This window comes from Pogoniulus pusillus, chromosome W, assembly GCF_015220805.1.
Source record: "Pogoniulus pusillus isolate bPogPus1 chromosome W, bPogPus1.pri, whole genome shotgun sequence".
NCBI classification, from domain to species: domain Eukaryota; kingdom Metazoa; phylum Chordata; class Aves; order Piciformes; family Lybiidae; genus Pogoniulus; species Pogoniulus pusillus.
Window position 1 is genome coordinate 9,089,206 of NC_087308.1, and position 20,638 is coordinate 9,109,843.

The following is a 20,638-nucleotide window of genomic DNA, read 5'->3' on the forward strand; positions in this document are numbered from 1 at the left end:
AAATCTAGCAAATGAAGGAAATATAAGAAAAAGTAAAGAAAATTCAAGAAATGTGGTACCACAGTATCCTTAGCATCAGCAAAGAATAAATAAGCAGTAACCTATACATTCACAAGGCAATTTCTTGCCATAGTATTCCATGATATTCTGACAGTTACTTAACATACTCTATTTTAACCACTTACTCTATTTTAATTACTTAAGTCTTATCACAAGTACCCTGCTAGAACTATTCTAAAACTTATCTTATTACAATTAACATTTAATCCAGTAAACTCTTAAACTCTAAGATCTATTACAATCAGAACTAGAAACATTATCAGGATTTTAATTAATGAAATAGCTATCACAAATTCAGCCTGTTCATTTAAGAGTGGAACACTTCTCTCCATAGCAGCTGTATGGAAAAAAAAGAAAAAGGACAGGAGAGAGGGAGGGAGGCGGGGGGGAATGGGCTCCATTGAGCTCTGCAGGCGGGGGAGGGTGGTGACACTGGGGGAGGGGGGGGAGGGAGGCTCACATTCCCAGCAAATTTGCCACTCATCTGGGCTGGCCTCTTTCCCAGCCCCTATCCCTTATGGTCTCCGCTGCTGTTGTTTCTGTTGCCCCTGCTTCCTGTTCTTCTCTGTTGGTCGTCCCTCTGTCTCTCTGGTGTTTTTTTCCTTTTCCTGTATTACTGTCGGTGGGTGTCCCGACGGCGGCGGTGGAGGTGGAGAGGATTCAATTGGCAATGAAAGTCCCTTAGATGACAGAATGGAGCTATCTGGGGGTGCTGGAGGCAAGACAGGTGGTTGGTGTTGCAGTGTTCTGGATTGCGCCAGAGCTGCTGTGGCAGCCACAGGGACTGCCATCCCTGACCCTGGTATGGCAGGTTTCAACTGCTCAAAGATCAAATATGCCAGGGGGTTCTGTGGGTTGTTTGCATCATTATGTTCTATCTTATACTTCTTAATAGCAGTTATAGTCTCTCACATGAAGTGCTTTAGCTGCTTCTTCCTCGTCAATCACTGCATCCCGTAGCACTCCCCTTCAGCAAAGTAACTATCAAAGGTCTTAAAGAACCCTTTAGCATAACCATAGGCTATAAGTCCCCGTACTTTCTTTTTGGTACCGCTGCTTCCCGCTTTTATAAAAAGCATATAAGTAAAGAAATAGCTACCTCTTTATCCATAGCGTAGCTTGCAGCTGGCAACCTTCTTGTCCGCTTTGCTGCCTTCCTTTCCATCCGCTCAGCCATATACTCCTCTTCAGAAACGACTTATCGCAGCAGGGGTGAGGGTCCAGAGCAGTCACAGGGAGGGTCTAGTTATAGTAGTGTCCAGTCGTAGCAGATCGTGTCCGGCTGCAGCAGGGTCCTGCAGGAAGAGTCCAAAGTAGTCACGGCAGGGGGGTCCAAAGTTCCAGGATGTTCAGATGCCACTTGCAGAGGCGGTGCGGTCCGCAGGAGGCTGGTGAGAGGTGAGATCGGGGTACTGACCAGTCGACTCAGCTGCTAGCAACACAGTACATTTTATTAAGCCAGTGCAAGTGCTTATATACTCCTTTAGAAGAGGTGTGCACAATCAGTTTGGGGCTGGCACAAGTGGACAGTACAGATTGGCTCAGAGTTATGTGTAAGGTGCAGATAGGTTGCCCTGTGTCAAAACAACCTGCGGTGTCCATCCCAAGGGGCTGGCAGGCTCAACCCCCTGCAGCTGTGTGTGGGTTGCTCATTATTTACAGCTTCGCTTCCTGAACCAGAAGTGGGCTCAAGGACACTTCCCAGCACGAGCTCTCAAGTTTACCAGCTTATGTCCTGCTAGTGGGAGAATTCTCCCACAGTACCCCTTTTTTTCCTTTTGAGCAACCCAGGTCTGATCTCACATAGGCTGTGTTTGACACAGGTATGAATAACACAGGTGCAAATCAATAATGCTATTTAGCGATTGGAGCATCTAAAGATTGGAATTTGCATGGTCCTCCTATTTGTGGTTGCAGACAAAACCCCTTCACAACAGCAGGGCACCCCTAATGCTGAACATGGCATGTGAGGTGTTGTTATAGAGGGGTTTGAGTCTGCATTTGGGGCGAGATATGAGGCTGATTTGAAGGTTATTAAATAGTTTATTAATATATACAATGAGAATTTCCCCCAAACTTATATACAGCTAACCCACACAAATTCTTTGTACACAGTTAGTGAAACTATTTTACAGGATGCCTATTTACAGTCTGTGCTAGTTTGAAGCAAGCTAGAATGTTTTGGTAAAAGAACTAGATAATGGGCAGTGAAATGAAAACAATTGTGTCTCCTTCTCTCACAGTCAAGCTGAGAATTCTGGGAAGAAGAAGTAAACATTTGATAGCATTCTCCATTTTGTCTCTCACTTTGCTTCTGGGCTTTGACGAAGCTGTATCTCATTAACCTTGGTGCCACTAACCTTGCTCCCTAACCTCTTGGCTGCACCTCTCTTCTTTCTGAGAACTGGGGTAAGGTTGAGAGGGCAAGGGGAGGTGTTGGGGTGGTTTGAGAACCCCTCCTGGGGACTCAGGTTTCTGGGAGGGGAGTTGTGCTTCTGTATTGTTTATCCTTTGTATATTTCTGTATATAACTGTATATATTGTAAATAGCTGCTTGTATATTTGCTGCTTGTAAATAAATAGCTTCATTTATATTCCTGGAGGCCCGTCTGAGTTAGCTGGGGCAAATACAAAGTGGGGGGGGGCAGGTTAATGCCCAAACCATCACACAGTCGAATTAAGCAACTTGGTAGAGGTTTTGGAAATGTTGTGGTCAGAGAGTCTTGTGGCATAAAGTGCCACTGGTAAAGTCAATGAAATTCCTTAGTAACTTGAATCGAGAGTCTGAATACTCACTAGTTGGAAGTCTCAGTATCTGTGGTCTCAAAATATATATAGCGAAAGCCACATAGTTGATTTCACGTGGAGCTAATAGTTCAATTCGAATTGGGGCACGCTGTCTGAGAAGATTCCACAGACGTGATCAGGCTGATGCGGCGGGCTGGAGCGGCGGCCAGCTGGAAATGCCTCATTCGATCATCCACTGGATTGGTGCAAAGTGCCGCGGAACAAAGGGTCACATATAGCGGATAAAGGTAGTGGCTCCAGGCAGCAGGCACAGAGAAGTGAGCAGCGGAAGTGGCAAGAGCACCTTGTTTACCTGAATTGCCCTATTTATCAGATATGGGCCAAGATTGATGGTCCTTTGGCCACAATATTGTCCAATAGGCTTCTGGCAGCGAGCCAAAACACACCAAATTAGGAAGGGTCCACAAGTCTAGTACCCCCAAATATGGGAAGAGCATAGGTGGGCTACACGCTAAGCGTGTGGGCTTATGCAACCTGTTTACAACCACATTATATAACCTGGGCAGGCCAGACTTTGTGGCACCAGGCCGATTGTGCCCCTTTTATCCGTTTAATGTGTTTACCTCTCGTTTGGGCAGAAAAACACATTTGGGCAGTGTCGTGGAGGGGATTTCTCTATTCCTTCCCTGTTAGGGGGAGTTGAGAAATTAATTTGAGGCGGTTTTGATTTTTTATAAAAGTATTTATTAAAATTAATATTTACAAATTTACACCACCCCCAACCACTATGAAATCCAGGGTTCGTTTGCAAGATTATGAAAATAGCTTGGGATATATATATATAGTTACAGGGATTAAGTGGAAATATCAAATTATTAACAATTATTGACAGAGAGAAATATTTCTTAGGCTTAACACCTCTTAATAACTCTAGTGTTTGCCCAGCAAGGGCTGAAACTGTGTGCACTCTTTAGATAGAGATAACTTATATCACAAAGGTATTAAAGCTTACTGAGGTGTGATGCTCTTGAGAATTAATCATTAAATCACCCTTCCAGGAATCTGCCTCAGTGTGTACCTCAGTCTCTGGGGACTTGATGGAGCTGGAGATTTGTCCCAGCTTGCAAGGGGAATTGATAAGGGTTTTCCCAGTCTCTGGGGTAACAGTATTTCTCTAACCTTCTCTCCTGGGGTGAAGGTAGTCTCTGCCTCGGTGCGGCGGCTTCTGGATGCTGTGCATGTCCAGGGATGATCAGCTGGCAGGTTTTCCAGGTGCAGGAGAAGGATTTGGTCCGTGTAACTTCTGACACGGTTTGGGCAGCTAGCAGGCTGCGTTTGCAGGTTTGCAGACCATCTGGAAAGGGGTCTGCTGGCTCTGGGTCTTTCCAGAGTTACAGAATAGCTGGCAAGTAGTATTTATGCCGTGCTGCAGGGAGATTTAACTCCGTAGCTGAATCAAGATAGCTCTAGGCTAGACAGGGGGTTCTCAGCTCCCTATATATGTATGGTGCAGGCATGAATGTGCTCTGCTTCTCAGAGGGCTTGCAGATAGCTTGGCTGCACCTTGAGATCAATGAACGAGGTCTAAGCCTCTGTAATGCTTGCAAGTGAGCGAGGCCTGATCCTTTGTCTAGGCCAGTGCAAGCAAGGTCAGTGCAGCAGGGTGCTGCTGTGGATCAGAGCTGAGTCTATGTGCTCTAAACTAATGAGCAGTTTGAACCTCTGAACACGTGGTGCTACTATGCACCCCTCTTTAAAGGCTCTGGGGCCGAGATTCGTGGCTCGTTGGACATCTAAAGTGACCAATCAGGATGGCTGTAGGCCAAACCTTGCCCCAATAGACAATAGAGATATGCCTGGACCCTCCCAATAGGGGATTACCTGGGTGGACCCCAGGGGTACACGGGCTGGGTGTGTGTGTGTTACACAATTTGTTTGCTGCCTCGTGGGTCAGGGCAGGAGAACATGTCTGGGCATGTAGAGGCATAGAAAAGCCTCAGTTTTGGGGCTGCTGCCCCTCCACCACAGGCGGGAAAACATGTCCAGGCAAGTCAAGGCATATGCAAGCCTATTTGGGCCTATGTGGCCCTCCACTACAGGTGTACACAATGATTGGTGGTGTTGTGAGAGAAATTGCAGTTGTTGGAATAATTGCAGTTGCTCTGGGGAGCTGAAGAAGTGACAGCTACTTTTCTGGCATTGCTGCCTCTGTTTCTGCCACTCTGCAGTTCCCTGACTCTCTCCGAAAGAACTGAAGTAGGTTGACCATCCCACTTGTTCATGTTCTCCCCGTATGTGTCACGCAGAAGTATCCACAGTGACGCACGTGATTGCTGATGTCTAGGTGGAATTTATCTCCTCCTGGGCTGGAATTGCCTTGCAGGAGGTGGGCATCTGTTCCTGATGGCAGAAACATGCACCCATTCAGATGATGCAGGAATGGTATCCTTTACCAGATTGGAAATGGTTTTAAGATCCTCCTTCAGTTCTCTCATGCCATTCCTAATGCCATTCTTAATGCTATCTTTGATGCCTTCCTTGATGCTATCTTTAATGTCATCTTTGTTGTGGAGGGCCTGTAGGCCCGAAAGCAGACTTATTTATGCATGCTGTGCCTGGACATGTCTCTGCCTGCACCAGGAGTAAACGAGAACAAAGGGACACCTGATTGTGTAAGTCCCCACACGCCCAGCTCAGGCCTGCCTGGTGCTGGGCCCACGTGATTCCCATACCTGGAGTCCAGGCCTGTGGGTTTTACCTAGTGTGGTAGGGTTAGGCTGACTGCCAACCTGATTGGTTCATTCTAGTGGCCAATGAGGCCATTAACTCTCGGCCCACATTTGATAAATAGGGGTGCACGGGCCCACATGAAGGCTTTCCCCACATTGCTTGCAGCTCTGCCACGTGCTTGCCTGCCTGCCTGCCTGCATATTTCCTTGCAGCTTTATGCCTGCCTTTGTATGAGTGCCTGGTGTGCACCATTGCCGTGGGTTGCCAGGAGCAGATCCACTTGTCTGCGTTCGATCGTCCTGAGGAGCAAGCTCAGACTGAGGAATCCGTGATCAGACTGCATGGAATCCTGCCTCTGCACCTGGAGATCCTGCCTGCGTACCCCTGGAGAGAGCAGCCAGCAGAATCCAGCAGCAGTAAGGAGCAGAGCCAGCCATTTCCCCTGATGCTGGAGGATTCCAGCCTAGAAGTCCACAGGCAGAGATCCTGAAGAATTGGACACATGCAATAGGCTGACGCAGCCCTGGAGGGTGATTAATAATTGATAAGAATTGTGAGTAGATGCCTGTGTAATTTCTAGAACCTCTGCCGTAAAGCAGAGAGCAGTTTTCAGCTCAGCTTTGCTGGGCAAACAGTATAAGTCCTCAGGCATCATTGAGCTGCAGGGAAACACTCTTTCTCTGTGAATAGTTTATAATTGAATGTTTCCTAGTTATTAATAAGTTTTCTGTAGATTTATATCCTAGAATGTCTTCATAACAGTGTAAAGAACCCTGTAATATTAAAGTTCAGTGGTTGGGGGTGGTGAGAGTTGAAATACTGGAAGTGAATAAATACTTATTTTTATAAATATCCTCTCGCATTAATTAATTTCTCCCCTCTGCCAAATCGGCGTAGGCACTGAGAAACCCCATCCATGAAAATCTGTGCTAGTTTGAAGCAAGCTGGAATGTTTTGGTAAAAGAACTAGATAACGGGCAGTGAAATGAAAACAATTGATGTCAACTTCTCTCACAGTCACGCTGAGAACTCTGGGAAGAAGAAAGACTTTTTCTCCATTTTGTTTCTCACTCTTGCTTTTGCCTTAGACCTGGTCACATCTCATTAACCCTGCTCCTACTAACCTTGCTCCCTAACCTCTTGGCTGCACTTCTTTTCTTCCTGAGAACTGGGGTAAGGTTGAGAGGGCCGGGGGAGGTGTTGGGGTGGTTTGAGAGCCCCTCCTGGGGACTCAGGTTTCTGGGAGGGGAGTTGTGCTTTTGTATTGTTTATCCTTTGTATATTTCTGTATATAATTGTATATAACTGTATATATTGTAAATAGCTGCTTGTAAATTCTGCTAGCTGTAAATAAATTGCTTCATCTATATTCCCAGGGTCCGTCTGAGTTAGCTGGGGCAAATTCAAAAGTGTGGGGGGGGCGGGGTAACCCCCAAACCATCACATTTTTTTAATTGGCGCCCAACGTGGGGCTAGATATATTTGAGTGTTTGGAAATTAGCTCTGGGAATTAAGATGAAGCTAATCAAGCAGCTATTGTATTTGGTTGGGGCATTGCTCTGGTCTGGTTTTGTTTTCGTGGCATTTAATTGGATAAAAGCTCAAATTGTTGCTTATTTCATTGATCTGGCTTATAATAAGGCTAAAGCTAAGGTTTCAAATATGTTCTGGAGCTGGGGTGATTTTATTCTTGGTTATGCTGGTTTTAATATCTCTGAGAATATTACCAAGGATATTACAGGAGCTCTGGACAATAATGTGACAATCAATGGAAATTCTGCTTTAAATATGGCTCTAATGAGAGCTATTCAGCCTAAGACAGGAATTCCAACTGTTTGTTTAGGTATATGCTCTTGTAAAACTGTTTTTCTTCTCACAATTTTTAATATTTGCCTCATGATTTTAATATTCATATTAATTCTGGCATTATTGGTGAAAAATTCAAAACCAGCTTCTGTAAGAGCTAGGAAAAATTCTGTGTCTCAGAAGCAGTCTCTTTCACAGCAAAACAAGGGAACACAGTTATGGGCTTCCCCCTTGCCAGCCTCTGCCCCTCCTTCTCCAAGTGCTGGGAACACGGCCAGTGTTCCCGCCACTAACATAAACAATGATAACAAAAACAAAAACAACGGACAGAGTTCGGCAGGAGCCTCAGGAGGACAGGCAGGTACCCAAAATCAGAATGTTCCCAGCAAAAATGATAACACCTCAGGGTTGGCAGGAGCCCCAGGAGGACAGGCAAATAATCCCACTAATGTTAATAATACTACTAGTGCTAGTAACGCTAGCCCAGTCAGTCCAAATCCTAATGACACCAGCTCAGCCAATTCGAACCCCCAGCCAGCAGACCAGAACCAAAATCCTCCTGTTAAAAGCAAGGCAGATTTGAACTCACAAGCTCCAGGTCAGACCCCTAATGATTCAAACGCTCCAAGTCAGACGCCCAATGATTCAAATCCTCCAAGTCAGGCCCCTAATGATTCAAATCCTCCAGCAGACACATCCAAGTCTGTTGCTGCTCAGGCCCTTCTGGCACCTGCTAAGGCAAAAGCTAAGACAAAGAGTGGTTCGCAGGAGGATGTAAGAGATGGGACCTCTGGTGATCAGCAGCAAGAAGAGGAGGAGGAGATAGTTAGTCTGCGAGACCTTGTAGATGTGCTGAGACAACAATACTCAAGTGAGAGGAGTGCTGTGAGGTTAGCTGCCAAGAGAGAGGATGGTTCCCATGAGTTTAGGAATGCTATGAGGAAGGTTCTGTTAGGCCCAGTACCACCAGATCAACAGGTGGAAGAGGAGGTGGAAGATGATATCCAAGGCTCCAAGGATCCGCTCAGAGAGGTCAGGGAAGTTAGGAAGGAATACACAAGGGAATCAGGTGAGCCAATCCTAAGCTGGCTAGTGAGATGCCGTGGCATTGGTGCTAATGCTCTGCAGGTAGGAGACAAGTCTGCCAAGCAGCTGGGACCACTCACTAAGGAGAGTGGAGTGGACAAGCACCTAGCAAGTCCTCTTGGTAGGGTTAGCTTGTGGACACGCCTTCTTTTGGCTGTGGCTATGAGATATCCTTCCCGAGATGATTTGCCATGGGCTGCCAAGAAGTGGAACACCGTTGAGCAGGGAATTAAGCTTCTGAAGGAGTTTGCTGTGAAGGAAGTGCTTTATGGAGATCATGGCACACATGAGCCTGATGATATTCCTTTGGGAACAGGTCTCATGAAGAAGCTGATTAAGCTTGCTCCTTCATCCTATGCTAACATCTTGGCCAGAAAATTCCTAGCAAGGAATGATAATGGAAGGTCTTTCACTGTTGGTGAATTCACTGATCAGCTCAGGCAGATAGAGGATAGCTTGTCACACTCTGGCCTAGTCTCTGCCATAAAAACTCTAGGTACAGAGATAAGGGATGGCATCAAGGAGACCATGAAAGAACTGAAGGAGGATCTTAAAAACATTACCAATCTGGTAAAGGATACCATTCCTGCATCATCTGAATGGGTGAATGTTTCTGCAGTCAGGAACAGACGCCCACCTCCTGCAAGGCAATTCCAGCCTAGGAGGAGACAAACTCCACCCAGACAGCAGCAATCATGTGCGTCACTGTGGATACTTCTGCGTGACACACACGGTGAGAACATGAACAAATGGGATGGTAAACCTACTTCAGCTCTTTCAAAGAGGGTCAGGGAACTGCAGAGTGGCAGAAACAGAGGCAATAATGCCAGAAAAGTAGCTGTCACTTCTTCAGCTCCTGAGAGCAATTGCAATTGTTCCAACAGTTCCAATTCCTCTCATAACAACACCCATCACTGTGTACACCCTACATGCCATGTTCAGCATAAGGGGTGCCCTGCCTCCAGCCAGGAGGAGGAAAGGGATAGTGGAGAGAACCGAATCTATTGGAATGTATTCATTAGGTGGCCTGGCAGTTCAAGAGTTCGGAAATACAGGGCTTTAGTCGACACAGGTGCTCAGTGTACTTTATTGCCATCTAATTGCATAGGGACAGAGTCCATTTCTATTTTTGGAATCACTGGTGGATCTCAAGAGTTAACTAAGATACAGGCTGAGATCAGTTTAACTGGTAAAGAGTGGAAGACACATACTATTGTAACTGGTCCTGATGCTCCTTGCATTCTGGGAATTGACTTTTTGAGACAAGGTTGTTTCAAAGATCCTAAGGGTCACAAATGGGCTTTTGGAATAGCATCTGTAGAGATTGAGGATGATAAATTGAAATTGTCCATTAGACCTGAACTTTCTGATGAATCTGCAGTTGTGGGACATCATGACATAGAGGACCTGGAAGTGCCAATTGCAACTCAAACTGTTCATCATAGGCAGTACAGAACTAACCGTGACTCTTTGTTGCCCATTCATCAGCTGATTCGTCAATTGGAGAGTCAGGCTGTCATCGAGAAAGCTCATTCACCTTTCAACTCTCCCATCTGGCCCGTGCGTGAACCTACGGGCGACTGGAGACTGACAGTTGACTTTCGTGCCCTCAACGAGGTGACTCCACCCATGAGCGCAGCTGTGCCAGACATGCTGGAACTCCAGTACGAGCTGGAATCGAAGGAGGCTAAATGGTATGCAACCATAGACATTGCTAATGCTTTCTTCTCTATTCCCATAGCAAAGGAGTGCAGGCCTCAGTTTGCATTCACCTGGAAAGGAATCCAGTACCAGTTCAATCGTTTGCCTCAGGGGTTGAAACACAGCTCAACCATCTGTCATTCAGGCATTCACAATGCACTGGAGAAAGGTAAAGCTCCAGAGCACATCCGGTATATCGACGACATCATTGTGTGGGGCCAAACTGCTAAGGAAGTCTTCGAGAAAGGTAACAAAATCATTGACATTCTGTTGCAAGCAGGTTTTGCCATTAAGAGAGACAAGGTCAAAGGACCTGCCAAAGAAATTCAGTTTCTGGAAGTGCAGTGGCAGGATGGTCGCCGTTACATTCCTCAGGATGTGATCAACAAAGTCTCTACCATGGCAGTTCCCACCAGTAAGAAGGACACACTTTCTTTCCTTGGTGTGGTGGGATTTTGGAGACTACACATTCCTGGTTTCAGTCAGATTGTCAAACCTCTGCATGATGTGACTCGTAAGAGAAACAATTTCGAGTGGGGACCTGAACAACAAGCAGCCTTTGATCAGATCAAGCGAGAAATAGTCCATGCAGTGGGCTTGGGTCCTGTGAGATCTGGTCCAGACATTAAAAACATTCTGTACACGGCTGCCAGTGACAATGGTCCAACTTGGAGTCTTTGGCAGAGAGCTCCAAATGAGACACGTGGTCGTCCACTTGGTTTCTGGGGACGTTGCTACAGAGGTTCAGAGACTAATTACACTGCAACAGAGACAGAGATTCTAGCAGCCTATGAGGGAGTGAAAGCAGCTTCTGAAGTGATTGGAACTGAGTCACAATTGCTTTTGGCTCCTAGACTGCCAGTTCTTAACTGGATGTTCAAGGGCAAAGGTTCATCACCACATCATGCCACAGATGCAACCTGGTCTAAATGGATGGCTTTGATAACCCAACCAGCACGAATGGGTAATCTTGACCGACCTGGTCTGGTGGAGGTGATCACCAACTGGCCGGAAGGCACAGACTGTTCCAAACCTCCAGAGGAGAAAATAACTCGTGCTGAGGAGGCTCCTCCCTATGGTGATCTCTCTGATCAGGAAAAGAACTATGCTTTGTTCACAGATGGTTCCTGTCGTCTTGTTGGGAACAAGCGAATATGGAAGTCAGCAGTTTGGAGTCCAACCAGGAGAGTTACCGAAACGAGAGATGGCGAAGGAGAATCCAGTCAGTTTGCTGAGGTAAAAGCTGTTCAACTTGCTCTTGATGTGGCTGAACGTGAGAATTGGCCTATCCTTTACCTCTACACCGACTCGTGGATGGTAGCCAATGCTCTATGGGGTTGGCTAAAGGACTGGAAGAAGAATGGTTGGCAGAGGAAAGGAAAGCCTATTTGGTGTGCTGATCTATGGCAGGACATTGATGCACGGCTGGAGAAAATTCCAGTGAAGGTGCGGCACGTAGATGCACACATGCCTAACAGCAGAGCTACTGAGGAACATCAACATAACCAGAAGGCAGATCAAGATGCTAAGATTGCTCAAGCTGATACCAACTCTGAACTTGACATTGACCTTGATTGGAAACACCGAGGTGAGCTGTTCTTAGCCCGGTGGGCCCATGACTCATCTGGACATCAAGGCAGAGATAGAACATACCGATGGGCTCGCGATAAGTCAATTGACTTGTCCATGGACGCTATCACCCAAGTCATCTATGACTGAGACATTTGTGCTGCTATTAAGCAGGCTAAGTGAATCAAGCCCTTATGGTATGGTGATAGTACAAGTATGGTGAAGCCTGGCAGATTGACTACATCACTTTACCTCGATCTCGTTCTGGCAAGCAGTATGTGCTAACGATGATAGAAGCCAGCACTGGATGGTTGGAAACCTATCCAGTTCCACATGCTACTGCATGTAACACCATTGGTGGTTTGGAGAGACAAATCTTGTGGAGACATGGAACTCCAGAGAGAATTGAGTCAGACAATGGTACTCATTTCAAGAACAATCTTGTGAAAAACTGGGTCAAAGAGCATGGTATTGAATGGATCTATCACATACCCTACTATGCACCAGCTTCAGGGAAGATTGAGCGCTACAACGGTTTGCTGAAAACCACCCTAAAAGCAATGGGGGGTGGAACTCTGAAAAACTGGGACAAACATTTAGCACAAGCTACCTGGTTGGTAAATAGTAGAGGTTCAGTAAACAGAGGAGGACCTGCACAATCAGATTTGGTCCAAACAGTAGTCGGTGATAAAGTTCCTGTTGTACGTGAGAAGAATCTGTTAGGGAAAATTGTTTGGGTATTTTCTCCTTCGGGTGAAGTGAAACCTGTCCGAGGGGTGGTTTCTGCTGAAGGTCCTAGTCATACATACTGGGTAATGCAGGAGAATGGTGACATCCAGTGTATTCCACAGAGAAATCTAACTTTAGCTGAGAGAGTTTAAATTCAAGCTGTTAGGAGTTTCCTATTCTAGGTAACATCGGCACCCAACACTGAGAGAATCTACGATAGAATCTACAGTACATGAGCACGAACCCAACATCACCTGGGAGTCCCTGTTCTGAGCTTTTGAATCACCTACATCTGATTGAAGTGTGAACTGAACTTGTATATATTGTTTTAGTGTAAATATTGTTTTAGATTAGATTGGATAATTCTCAGCAATACTCTGAGCGAAGTAGACAAGGGGTGGATTGTGCTAGTTTGAAGCAAGCTGGAATGTTTTGGTAAAAGAACTAGATAACGGGCAGTGAAATGAAAACAATTGGTGTCAACTTCTCTCACAGTCACGCTGAGAACTCTGGGAAGAAGAAAGACTTTTTCTCCATTTTGTTTCTCACTCTTGCTTTTGCCTTAGACCTGGTCACATCTCATTAACCCTGTGTCGTGGAACGCAGTTTCGCGGCAGAGTTTATGGGGAAAATACGCGAGGTGTTGACTATTTTATCAGTGATTTATTGCAAAAAATGCGAATTCCCTCTTCCCGAAACTACACCACCCTTGTGAATTCTTTTGATCGAGGTCAAAGTAACATTTCCGAAAATGGCAAATTAAAGAGTCTATGATGTTTAAAGAGAGTTCTTTGAGTCTCTGGTTTGAGTTAACAGTTCGTCAGCTACTCACAGTCTGTAGCTTGGTAGGGAGTCCCTTTCTCCCGGTGAGGGTCCAGGTATATGCAGGCTTTCCTGCCTCTGCGGCTCGGGGTATCCGCCCGAGGCGAGGCTAGATCGGCAAGCAGCTTGTTGTCTGAGGAAGGAGCGAGGGTGAGGTCCAGAAAGGCAAGGGCACAAGGGCCAAAAGCCTCGATCCTGGCCTGTCCACCATTTTTATAATGCTCCAAAATAGGACTAGCCCACAATTCAGACCACTTTTACGTTGTTCACATACATTGGTAAAAACCAGTAAGCAATTTATATAATTGGATAACATTACCTAAAACAATATAAAGACCCCTCCTCAGGCCAGCCCACCTGCAGGTGCTGGGCAGGCCTGAGAAAGTCGTTTCTACTAACCAAAACAATACCTTGTTGTCTGGAAAGCAAGGCCAAGTGAAAGAGAAACATGGCCAGTGTTTACCTTTCACTTACCCTAGGGAGAAATCTTCCCATGGGACTGAAAGATTGTTTTGGTTTTTTCGATGCTTCTGGCTAGAATGTGAGGCATTAGAAATCCGCATGACATGGAGACTTTAGAGGGGCTTTTGCTACTCTCCATGACACCCTGCTCCTACTAACCTTGCTCCCTAACCTCTTGGCTGCACCTCTTTTCTTCCTGAGAACTGGGGTAAGGTTGAGAGGGCCGGGGGAGGTGTTGGGGTGGTTTGAAAGCCCCTCCTGGGGACTCAGGTTTCTGGGAGGGGAGTTGTGCTTTTGTATTGTTTATCCTTTGTATATTTCTGTATATAATTGTATATAACTGTATATATTGTAAATAGCTGCTTGTAAATTCTGCTAGCTGTAAATAAATTGCTTCATCTATATTCCCAGGGTCCGTCTGAGTTAGCTGGGGCAAATTCAAAAGTGTGGGGGGGGCGGGGTAACACCCAAACCATCACACAATCTTTCATCCCCTTTATCTCTTTAGCATAGTTTTTATGGCAGAGACTAGGGCAGAATGTGACAAGCCGTGACAAGCGAAGTGGATTAGTCCAAAATGGAGGGTGAGATTAGAGAGTAAGATGCAGCTCAGCCAGTGAGACTGGTACTCCCTTATCTATGTTTTGCTTTTTGCTTTTATACAGCTCCGCAAACCTGTGAGGTAAGTAGACATCACCATTGTTTTCCTTTCACAACCTGTAGTCTAGTTCTTCTCACCAAAACATTCTAGCTAGCTTCAAACTAGCACAGTTGAGCAAAGGGGAAAAGAAACTAGACCCTGAAAGAATATCTGGGATCTTGGGGATGAGGACCCCAGAAAATAAGAAGGAAGTCAGACAGTTATTGGGACTTCTTGGATATTGGAGACAACTGGCAGAAGGATATAGCAAGAGGGAAAAATATTTATTAGTTTGTGATAGTTTGGGCTCTTACCCGCCCCCCCACACTTTGTATTTGCCCCAGCTAACTCAGACGGAACCTGGGAATATAGATGAAGCAATTTATTTACAGCTAGCATAATTTACAAGCAGCTATTTACAATATATACAGTTATATACAATTATATACAGAAATATACAAAGGATAAACAATACAAAAGCACAACTCCCCTCCCAGAAACCTGAGTCCCCAGGAGGGGCTCTCAAACCACCCCAACACCTCCCCCCGGCGCTCTCAACCATACCCCAATTCTCAGGAAGAAGAGAGGTGCGGCCAAGAGGTTAGCGAGCAAGGTTAGTAGGAGTAAGGTTAATGAGATGTGACCAGGTCTGAAGGCAAAGGGAGAAGAAGAGACAAAAAATGGAGAAAAATTCTTTCTTCTTCCCAGAGTTCTCAGCGTAACTGTGAGAGAAGTTGACAACAATTGTTTTCATTCCACTGCCTGTTATCAAGTTCTTTTACCAAAACATTCCAGCTTGCTTCAAACTAGCACAATCCACCCCTGTCTACGTCGCTCAGAGTATCGCTGAGAATTATCCAATCTAATCTAAAACATTATTTACAATAAAACAATATATACAAGTTCAATTCACACTTCAATCAGATGTAGGTGATTCAAAAGCTCAGAACAGAGACTCCCAGGTGACGTTGGGTTCGTGCTCACGTGCTGTAGATTCTATCGTAGATTCTCTCAGTGTTGGGTGCCGATGTTACCTAGAACAGAAAACTCCTAACAGCTTGAATTATACACTCTGAATTTAAACTCTCTCAGCTAAGGTTAAATTTCTCTGTGGAATACACTGGATGTCACCATTCTCCTGCATTACCCAGTATGTATGACCAGGACCTTCAGCAGAAACCACCCCTCGGACAGGTTTCACTTCACCCGAAGGTGAAAATACCCAAACAGTTTTCCCTAACAGATTCTTTTCACGTACAACAGGAACTTTATCACCGTCTACTGTTTGGACCAAATCTGATTGTGCAGGTCCTCCTCTGTTTACTGAACCTCTACTATTTACCAACCAGGTAGCTTGTGCTAAATGTTTGTCCCAGTTTTTCAGAGTTCCACCCCCCATGGCTTTTAGGGTGGTTTTCAGCAAACCATTGTAGCGTTCAATCTTCCCTGAAGCTGGTGCATAGTAGGGTATGTGATAGATCCATTCAATACCATGCTCTTTGGCCCAGTTTTTCACAAGATTGTTCTTGAAATGAGTACCATTGTCTGACTCTATTCTTTCTGGAGTTCCATGTCTCCACAAGATCTGTCTCTCCAAACCACCAATGGTGTTACATGCAGTAGCATGTGGAACTGGATAAGTTTCCAACCATCCAGTGCTGGCTTCTACCATCGTTAGCACATACTGCTTGCCAGAACGAGATCGAGGTAAAGTGATATAGTCAATCTGCCAGGCTTCACCATACTTGTACTTTGACCATCTCTCACCATACCATAAGGGCTTGATTCGCTTAGCCTGCTTAATAGCAGCACAAATGTCACAGTCATAGATGACTTGGGTGATAGCGTCCATGGACAAGTCAATTGACCTATCGCGAGCCCATCGGTATGTTCCATCTCTGCCTTGATGTCCAGACGAATCATGGGCCCACCGAGCTAAGAACAGCTCACCTCGGTGTTTCCAATCAAGGTCAATGTCAAGTTCAGAGTTGGTATCAACTTGAGCAATTTTAGCAGCTTGGTCTGCTTTCTGGTTATGTTGATGTTCCTCAGTAGCTCTGCTCTTAGGCACGTGTGCATCTACGTGCCGCACCTTCACTGGAATTTTCTCCAGCCGTGCATCAATGTCCTGCCATAGATCAGCACACCAAATAGGCTTTCCTTTCCTCTGCCAACCATTCTTCTTCCAGTCCTTTAGCCAACCCCACAGAGCATTGGCTACCATCCACGAGTCGGTGTAGAGGTAAAGGATAGGCCAATTCTCATGTTCAGCCACATCAAGAGCAAGTTGAACAGCTTTTACCTCAGCGAACTGACTGGATTCTCCTTCTCCATCTTTCATTTCGGTAACTCTCCTGGTTGGACTCCACACCGCTGACTTCCATCTTCGCTTGTTCCCAACAAGACGACAGGAACCATCTGTGAACAAAGCATAGTTCTTTTCCTGATCTGAGAGATCACCATAGGGAGGAGCTTTCCTCAGCACATGTTATTTTCTCCTCTGGAGGTTTGGAACAGTCTGTGCCTTCCGGCCAGTTGTTGATCACCTCCACCAGACCAGGTCGGTCAAGATTACCCATTCGTGCTGGTTGGGTTATCAAAGCCATCCATTTAGACCAGGTTGCATCTGTGGCATGATGTGGTGATGAACCTTTGCCCTTGAACATCCAGTTAAGAACTGGCAGTCTAGGAGCTAAAAGCAATTGTGACTCAGTTCCAATCACTTCAGAAGCTGCTTTCACTCCCTCATAGGCTGCTCAAATCTCTTTCTCAGTTGCAGTGTAATTTGTCTCTGAACCTCTGTAGCAACATCTTGGTAGCTCAGTGGTAGGATTCCTGCCTGTGGTGCAGAGGTCCATGAGTTCGATTCCCGGTGGGTGCCTTGCTTGCTGTTTTTGTTGTCCTTATCATTGTTTATGTTAGTGGCGGGAATATTGGCCGTGTTCCCAGCACTTGGAGAAGGAGGGGCAGAGGCTGGCAAGGGGGAAGCCAATAACTGTGTTCCCTTGTTTTGCTGTGAAAGAGACTGCTTCTGAGACAAAGAATTTTTCCTAGTTCTTACAGAAGCTGGTTTTGAATTTTTCACAAATAATACCAAAATTAATATGAATATTAAAATCATAAGAGCCAGATTACTGCACACCAATCCCGCCACAATCTCTTTTCTGTAAAAATCCTTGCATGGACTTGGCATTTCAGTTTGGGGCTAGATGACCCTCATGAGAGCAGTAGATAAAGCAGCATTTTGACTGATCGTCACATTATTGACAAAAGCTCTTGTAATATCACTAGTAATATTCTCAGTGACACTAAAACCAGCATAACCAAGAATAAAATCACCCCAGCTCCAGAACATGTTTGAAAGCTTAACTTTAGCCTTCTTAAAAACTACATGAAGCAAGAAATAACCAATTTGATCTTTGATCCAGTTGTACACAAAAAAACAGAAAACAGGCCACACAATAATCCCCACCAAGTACAATAGCTGCTTGATTAGCTTCATTTTAATTCCCAGAGCTAATTTCCAATCACTCAAATATATCTAGCCCCACGTTGGGAAAGCCAACCTTACCCCAGTTCTCAGGAAGAAGAGAGGTGCGGCCAAGAGGTTAGGGAGCAAGGTTAGTAGGAGTAAGGTTAATGAGATGTGACCAGGTCTGAAGGCAAAGGCAGAAGGAGACAAAAAATGGAGAAAGTTTACTTCTTCTTCCCAGAGTTCTCAGCGTGACTGTGAGAGAAGTTGACATCAATTGTTTTAATTCCACTGCCTGTTATCAAGTTCTTTTACCAAAACATTCCAGCTTGCTTCAAACTAGCACATAGTTAGAGTAAATCACTTAATCCAATGGGTGGAAGCTTACCCAGTGACTACAGCAACTGCACATATGGTGGTAAAGGTATTATTGGAAAATGTAATACCAAAATACGGGATAGTGGAACATATCAGTTCAGATCAAGGGACACATTTTACCTCAAAAAATAATTAGGAAACTATCAGAAATCTTAGGTATTTCGTGGGAATATCACATTCCGTGGCATCCCCAGAGTTCAGGGAAGGTTGAACAAATGAATCAAACAATAAAACAAAAATTAGCAAAAGTAATATTGGAAACTCAGTTATCATGGATTAAATGTCTGCCTATAGCATTGTTAAATCTAAGGACAAAGCTGCATAGTTGCACGGGACTTTCCCCCTGTGAAATGCTACATGGAATTGCATATTTGGCCAGGATACCCCATGGATAACAAATTGATAGAGGATAAGAACATCCAGAAATATATCATAGACATCACCAAAAGGCAACATGAATTATGGGAGATGGGGATGTTGAATCAAACCCCACCTTTGGGGTTTGCAGTCCATAAAATTAAACCTGGTGATAAGGTACTGATAAAGATGTGGAAAGAAGAAACTTTGTTACCTATGTGGGAAGGCCCTTGTCTTGTGTTGCTCACCACAGAAACGGCTATCAGAACAGCGAAAAAAGGATGGACGCATAACTCATGAGTAAAAGGACCTGTCAAGGAGTGGCAAGTGACTTCGGATCCAGAAGAAACAAAAATGACACCAAAGAGGCAATAAGATAAGCACTGGCGGAATTTCTTATCCCAGCTGTTACGTGAGCCTACCAGGGAGGCAGCCCTGCTTGACCTGCTGCTCACAAATAGAGAGGGGCTGGTAGGGGATGTGGTGGTTGGAAGCTGCCTGGGGTCCAGTGACAATGAAATTATAGAGTTTTCAATATATGGAGAAACCAGGGGGGACATCGACAGAACCTCCACACTGGACTTCCAAAGGACAGACTTCAGCCTATTTAAGAAACTAACTCAGAAAGTTCCTTGGGAAAAAGCCCTTGAAAACAAAGCAGTCCAGGAAGGTTGGACCTGCTTCAAGAAAGAACTTCTGAAGGCACAGGAGCAGGCTGTGCCATTGAGCCGGAAGATGAGCCGACGAGGGAAGCAGCCAGGCTGGATGGGCAGGGAGCTGCTGAGGGAATTAAAGATTAAAAAGAGAGTAGATCACCTTTGGAAAAGAGGGGAGGTGTCCCAGGAAAAGTTCAAGGAATTTGCTAGGTCTTGTAGAAAAAAAATTAGAGAGGCAAAAGCCCATTTGGAGCTCAGGCTGGCCACGGCTGTCAAGGAAAATAAAAAGTGTTTCTTTAAATATATGAATGGCAAGAGAAGGGCCAAGGACAACCTCCAGTCCTTATTAGATAGAGAGGGGAACACAGTGACAAAGGATGAGGAAAAGGCAGAGGTGCTTAACACCTTCTTTGCCTCAATCTTCAATAGTGGGACAGGTTGTCTCCAGGACAGCTGGACTCCTGAAGTGGTGGATGGCGTCAGGGAACAGTACAGTCCCCCTCTTATCCATGAGGAAGAAGTAAGGGACCTGCACAGACATTTGGATCCTCACAAGTCCATGGGACCAGATGGGATCCATCCTAGGGTTCTGAGAGAGCTAGCAGCTGAGCTGGCCAAGCCACTCTCCATCATTTATCAGCAGTCCTGGCTTACTGGAGAGGTCCCTGAAGACTGGAAGCTGGCCAATGTGATACCCATCCACAAGAAGGGTCGTAAGGAGGAGCCAGAAAACTACAGACCTGTGAGCCTGACCTCAGTGCCAGGCAAGGCCATGGAACAGGTCATCTTGAGTGCCATCACAAAGCACCTACAGGACGGCCAAGGGATCAAGCCCAGCCAGCATGGGTTTAGGAAGGGCAGGTTCTGTCTCACCAACCTGATCTCCTTTTATGATCAGGTTAACTGCCTGGTGAATGTGGGGAAGGCTGTGGATGTAGTCTACTGTTGGAGTTTAAGTTGGTGGAGTGCTATGGGAAAATGACTCCTTGTTCACCAGTATGGTTAGATGATCAAATCCACTCTATTTCCGTGATACAGTGACTTATATCCATTCTAGCAAGAGGTGTGCTCCAACAAGATTGGTTATAATCTGAGAGTACAGTGTTACTTGTAAGGCATAGATAGGTCAGCATACCATAACAATCTGAGGGTCAGCCTCTGGGGCTGGCTAAACTCTGCCCACCTGCAGCTGCACTCCACCCCCTGCAGCTGCATGTAGGGGGAAGCTCCCTGTGTCTGATATCTAGCTCCCAGGATGGATTCAAGGACATTCCCAGCACAGTTGCTCATGTTTATCATTTCTGTGTGCTCTGCTTAAAAGAATTCTCCAACAGTCTACCTAGACTTCAGCAAAGCCTTTGACACTGTCTGCCACAAGAAGCTCCTAGCCAAGCTGGTTTGGACAGATTCACTCTGATATGG